Source organism: Primulina tabacum, chromosome 9, assembly GCF_025594145.1.
Source record: "Primulina tabacum isolate GXHZ01 chromosome 9, ASM2559414v2, whole genome shotgun sequence".
Classification (NCBI taxonomy): domain Eukaryota; kingdom Viridiplantae; phylum Streptophyta; class Magnoliopsida; order Lamiales; family Gesneriaceae; genus Primulina; species Primulina tabacum.
Genome location: NC_134558.1, coordinates 33,871,480 through 33,878,827, shown reverse-complemented (window position 1 = coordinate 33,878,827; position 7,348 = coordinate 33,871,480).

Sequence of the window (7,348 nt, the reverse complement as noted above, 5' to 3'; positions counted from 1 at the left end):
AGCTCAAACACCACGAGTCGATCGCTCTACCAAGCAGATATAATTATTGCATTCAACATGATATTTTACCAATCTATAAAAATAAATTTTTTTAAAAAAAAAAGAATGCATAAACAACGATGTTATGGAAAAACAATAAACAATTAGTGTCAATTCATTAAATTAATAAGGAAATCAAATTTCATAATCAAGTCTTCGAGTATTAATGGATTTAGCTTGACGAGCTACAGTCCCTGCTATTCTTCAAGTTGGCCCATATAATTAAAAGGCTTTACTCTTCAAAATAAATCTGTCCTCAAATAAATTAATTGAACCTACGCCTAATGGGAAAACTTTGAGAAAAAATCTTAGTCAAATTAAGTTTTTGATTTTAGCGGTTTAGTTTTGAAAAAAAAAAATTAATTTGACTAAATTTATTTTACTATCTAATATCAACATTTTTTATTAAAAATGACAAAAAATTGAATGATGTTCAAAAATATATTTAAAATGTGTGTATTGAATATTTGAATGTTGAAAATAAGAGTTGTAAATATTGAAAATTAGTGTGTGATGATGTAGGTAATGATGTATTTTATTTTTGGATTATTTGTAAAGATTTCATATAAATAGATCTCTCATTTGTGAAGAAAATCACAATTGAGTAGAGAGAAAAATATTATAAAGTGTGTAGTTTGGTAAATTTTGAGAGTTTGAGATTTTTACTTTTTACCATAAATTTTTACTTTTTCACAACACGTTATCAGCACGAAGCTCTAAAAGTCCTTCATATTTTTCCAAGCTCCAAACAGAAGAAAAAGGTAACAAAAGTAATAATATTTATTTTACTGTTATTTATTTATTGTGTATATATTTAATATATAATATAATATTATTATTAGAAATAATAAAAATAAATTTTTCAAAAACTTGTTATAAATCCTGGGAGGATGTTAAGACGACATCCCACACTCCCGGTAAGGGATACGACAAGTATAAAAGCCTATAAGGTTTTTAATCAAAATAACTTACGATACCTCATTATAATAATGTGATATGATATACATAATTATTTAAACATGATTAATATTATATTCACCATATTATTACCATAAAATTATACAAATACATACATTTATTTTTTGTACACCAACGGTCATAAACGGTAACGAAACGACTATTTTTTACCCTATAAATATCATCTCACAAACACATTCAATCACTCCAACTTTCTCTTCTTCTCTAAAAATTATTCTTCATCAAATTTTTCGAAGAAAAAAGAAGATGACTTTCTCAAAGTTATTTTTAATTATTTTGGTTATCATACTCACGAGTCTTTTATTTATCGGAGAATATCCTCCTCGTGTGTTCTTTATTTTTACAAATACTTGTACTTGTTGTTTATCCATTACTTTGTATTGCAATATTCATTAACTAATAAAATGCATCGTAATTTTTTTAGTACCACCATGTCAAACTTGGCAAAACTCGAATTCATTGCTCTTGATATCACGGAAAAAAATTATATGCCATGGACTCTCGATGTATAAATGCATCTTGAGTCATTGGGTCTAAATGAGACCATAAAAGAAAATGGCATATCGACATCCCAAGAAAAGACAAAAGCCATGATATTTTTGTGTTGGCATCCCATGGCTTTGTGGAAGGGATTAAAAGAAAGATTCGAACAAATGAATTTAGTGAGAAATCATCAGGCACGACCCACTGGTTCAACGGCATTTCCTGAAGTAAATGTCGTAAGCAAAAATGAATTTAAATCTGGAAACCAAAATCAAAGTTATAAACAAGATTTTGGTCGAGGACGAAATCGAGGTCGTGGTCGTGGATGTGGACGTGGAAGTGGTCGTGGTCGTGGACGCGGCCGTGGTTTTGAAAATAATCGAGATAGTTACTTTTATAACTCATTTCAAAAGAACGTCCCAAACCATCCACAGAAAAGGCATCATGAAAATATGATTGTTAATGAGAATCACTCAAAAAGATATGAAAGTTCTTGTTTCAGATGTGGTACTCCAGAACATTGGTCCCGTATTTGTCGAGCCCCTGAGCATCTTTGTAAACTTTATAAAGAATCATTAAAGGGGAAAGAAAAGGAGACCAACTTCACTGAACAAAGTGAATCTTTGAGTGATTCAACTCATTTTGATGCTGGAGATTTTCTGATTGATTTATCAGACAATGATCAATTTGCTGGTGGAATAAATATGTAAAATATTTTATGTACCCATATGATAATGTTTTATTGTGTGCTATATTTTTGCATTTTATTGTCAGTAATTTTATTTTATTGCATATATTTTTTGAAGTTGAAATATGAAAAATACTATGAGCAAAGCTGAAGTTTGCATACCCGATAGTGGTACAACGCACACTATCCTCCGAGATAAAAGATATTTCTTGGAACTAAAACCAACAAAAACAAGGGTGAATACAATATCAGGTCCTGTAGACTTGATTAAAGAATGTGGTAAAGCACAATTTTTGTTACCTAATGGTACAAAATTTTTTATCAATGATGTTTTATATTCACCACAATCGAAAAGAAATTTGTTGAGTTTTAATGATATATATTCCCATGGGTATGATACTCAAACAATGAATGAAGGGAATGAGAAATATATGTGTCTTATCACATATAAATCAGGAAAGAAATATGTGATTGAAAAACTACCAATGCTCCCTACTGGATTGCATTATACACACATAAGTCACATTGAATCAAACATAGTAGTTGATAATTCTTCAATATTAACCAATTGGCATTACCGATTGAGACATCATGGTCCAAAAATGATGCGAAGAATTATAGAAAATACACATGGTCATCCGCTGAAAGACCAGAAGATCTTTCAGAATAATAAGTTTCAATGTAAAGCATGTTCTCTTGAAAAACTTATTATAAGACCATCACCAGCCAAAATCCAAACTGAATCACAAATGTTTCTTGAACGTATTCAGGGTGATATTTGTGGACCAATCCATCCACCATGTGGACCATTCAGATACTTTATGGTATTGATTGATGCCTCCAGCAGATGGTCACATGTATGTTTATTGTCAACTCGAAATGTTGCATTTGCAAGATTACTTGCTCAAATAATAAAATTGAGGAATCAATTTCCCGATTATACAATCAAGAAATTAGACTTGATAATGCTGGTGAATTTACTTCCCAAACTTTCAATGATTATTGTATGTCTATGGGAATCATTGTTGAGCATCCTGTTGCTCATGTACATACACAGAATGGATTTGCTGAATCATTGATTAAACGTCTACAAATGATTGCTAGACCAATGATTATGAAAACAAAGCTCCCTATTTCTATATGGGGACATGCAATTTTACACGCTGCTTCATTAATTCGCATCAGACCAAGTGCATATCATAAATACTCCCCATTGCAGCTTGCATTTGGTAAAGAACCAGACATTTCTCATCTGAGAATTTTTGGATGTATGGTGTATGTGCATATTGCACCACCGCAACGAAAGAAAATGGGACCTCAAAGAAAGGTTGGAATTTATATCGGTTATGATAGTCCATCAATCATTCGATATCTTGAACCTCAGACAGGCGACGTGTTCACAGCACGTTTTGCTGATTGTCATTTTAATGAGGAAATCTTCCCAATGTTAGGGGGAGAACAGAAACATACCGAAAAGGAAATTACATGGTATGTATCATCATTGTTACATCTGGATCCAAGAACAAAATAATGTGAAAAAGATGTACAACAAATTGCACACTTGCAAAGAATAGCAAATCAAATACCAGATGCATTTGCAGACACAAAAGGGGTAACTAAATCATATATACATGCTGCAAATGCCCCTGCTCGAATTGAAATTCCAAAGAAACAAATGGAAGATACTCATGATGTCATTAAACGCCTGAAGCGTGGAAGGCCAGTCGGTTCCAAGGATAAAAATCCTCGAAAAAGAAAATTCATAGAGAAACACGATGATCACAAAATAAAGAATGACGTTTCTGAAGAAACACATGATGATCACAAAATAGAGAATGGTGTTCCTGAAGAAACACATGATGATGAAAATGTTCTGTCAGAACCACAACTGACGAGAATCATGAAATCTCTATCAATTACATTAATACTGGAAAAATATGGAACCGAAAAGATATAGAAGAAATTGATGATATATTTTCTTATAATGTGGCAATCGACATCATAAATGATAATGAAGATCATGAACCAAAATCTTTTGGTGAATGTAAAAATCGGCAGGATTGGATAAAATGGAAAGAAGCCATCCAGGTTGAATTGGATTCGCTAAATAAACGTAATGTTTTTGGACCTATAGTCCTTACACCTGAAGGTGTAAAACCTGTTGGATACAAATGGGTTTTTATTCGAAAGCGAAATGAGAAAAATGAAATAGTGAGATATAAAGCTCGACTTGTTGCACAAGGTTTTTCTCAAAGGCCTGGAATTGATTATGAAGAAACGTATTCTCCTGTGATGGATGCAATTACGTTTCAGTATTTGATTAGCTTGGCGGTATCTGAAAATTTAGAAATGCGTCTTATGGATGTTGTTACAGCTTACTTATATAGATCACTTGATAGTAATATATATATGAAAATCTCTGAAGGATTTAAGGTGCCTCAAGCACAAAGTTCAAAACCCAGGGAATGTTATTCTGTGAAATTACAAAGATCATTATATGGGTTAAAGCAATCAGGTCAAATGTGGTATAATCGACTAAGTGATCACTTGATGAAAAAGGGATATGTAAATAATTCAATATGCCCTTGTGTTTTCATTAAGAAAACAACATCCGGATGCGTAGTTATTGCTGTATATGTTGATGATTTAAACATCATTGGAACGAATAAGGAAATTCAAGAAGTTGTGTCATACTTGAAGGAAGAATTTGAAATGAAGGATCTTGGAAAAACCAAGTATTGTCTGGGTTTACAAATTGAACAAAAAGAATGTGGAATGTTTGTTCACCAGACAAATTATACAGAAAAGATCCTTAAACGTTTTAATATGGATAAAGCAAATCCTTTAAGTACTCCAATGATTGTTAGATCATTAAACATAGAAAAGGATCCATTCCGACCATGTGAAGATGATGAAGCTATTCTTGGTCCAGAAGTACCATATCTAAGTGCTATCGGTGCCCTTATGTATCTTACAAATTGTACGAGGCCCGATATATCTTTTGCCGTAAATTTGTTGGCAAGATTTAGCACATATCCAACAAAGAGACACTGGAACGGAATTAAACATATATTCCGTTATCTACGAGGAACGACAGACTTGGGACTTTTATATTCAAAAGATACTAATCCAAGTATAATTGGTTATGCTGATGCTGGATACTTATCTGATCCACACAAGGCACGTTCCCAAACTGGATATGTATTTACTCGTGGAGGCACTGCAATTTCTTGGCGTTCACAGAAACAAACGCTCGTAACAACTTCATCAAATCATGCCGAGATTATTGCACTACATGAAGCAAGTCGTGAATGTGTGTGGTTAAAATCAATGACCCAACATATCCAAATCTTATGCGGATTATCATTCGACGAGAAGCCTGTGATACTATATGAAGATAATGCTGCATGTGTTGCTCAAATGAAAGAAGGATACATAAAAAGCGATAGAACTAAAAATATTCCTCCTAAGTTCTTCGCATTCACCAAGAAGCTTGAGAAGAATAAATGTATTGATGTTCGTCACATTCAATCAAGTGAAAATTCATCAGATCTCTTCACAAAGGCGCTTCCTACGTCAATATTCAGAAAGCATATATATAATATTGGGATGCGCAATCTACGAAATTTGTGAAGAATTGTCGTGTCAACATGAGGGGGAGTTTACGTGACTGCACTCTTTTTCCCTTGCTATGGTTTTTATCCCAATGGGTTTTTCCTAGTAAGGTTTTTAACGAGGCAATATAAAAACACGTAATGAAGACAATCATTATGATCATCATCACAAGGGGGAGTGTTCAAAAATATATTTAAAATGTGTGTATTGAATATTTGAATGTTGAAAATAAGAGTTGTAAATATTGAAAATTAGTGTGTGATGATGTAGGTAATGATGTATTTTATTTTTGGATTATTTGTAAAGATTTCATATAAATAGATCTCTCATTTGTGAAGAAAATCACAATTGAGTAGAGAGAAAAATATTATAAAGTGTGTAGTTTGGTAAATTTTGAGAGTTTGAGATTTTTACTTTTTACCATAAATTTTTACTTTTTCACAACAAATGATAGATTATTAAAACTCGAATTTAATATATTAAAGAAATGAAGTCAATTTTGATGAAAAAGATTATCAAAATTGCCAAAAAAAAAAAAAACATAAATGAGAAGACTGTAATTTTCCCTGCCGATGTTATTTCTCAACAAAATGACAGTTTATATATCTTATAATATTTTTATAATAGCAAAAATTAATGCAAAACTTTGGCCGATTTTTTGAGAAGCATGCGTAATTAGGGATGACCCGATTGAATAGTATATTCATTTTTTGTAACTTATATCTCCTCTCTCTCAAATATATTTAATTCGTTTTTTTTTTTTTTTTTTTTTTGCATACGCGTTAAGAAAATAATTGAAAATTTCACGTTTAAAAACAAAATCTTATTTTTTTCTTTATTTAATTCATTAAAAAAATATTTGCACGTTTTTCAAGACTTAACAATATGATATATAAATGGAAAAACAATAATTTATATAATTAATTAGTAGAATATCGATAGTTTTGTAATTTATAGTAGAATAAAACAAACACATTTACGTCTATGAGAATTATCGAAACGCCTTTTTCACGTGGCAGTTATTTTCATGTGATCAAGAAATGCCAAGGTCTTTAAGCATACATAAAAGTATACGTGAAAACAGTTATTCTTAGTATATATTTTTTTATATGCACAAACTTTTGTGAAACGGTCTAACGGGTCGTATTTTGTGAGATGAATTTTTATTTGGATCATCAATGAAAAAATATTGCTTTTTATGCTAAGAATATTGCTTTTTATTGTGAATATCGGTAGAGTTGACCCGTCTTACAGATTAAGATCCGTGAGACGGTCTTACATGAGACCCACTCGATCAAGGCAAAAACTTATGTGAGACAGTTTTCACGGGTCGTATTTTGTGAGACAGATCTCTTATTTGGGTCATCCATTAAAAATTATTATTTTTTATACTAAGAATATTATTTTTTATTTTGAATATCGGTAGAGTTGACTCGTCTCACAGATAAAGATTCGTGAGACCGTCTCACAAAAAACATACTATGTCTCTATTTTTTATTTTTTTAATAAAAAGGCAATCGTGAAAAAAATATTATCCACAAAATG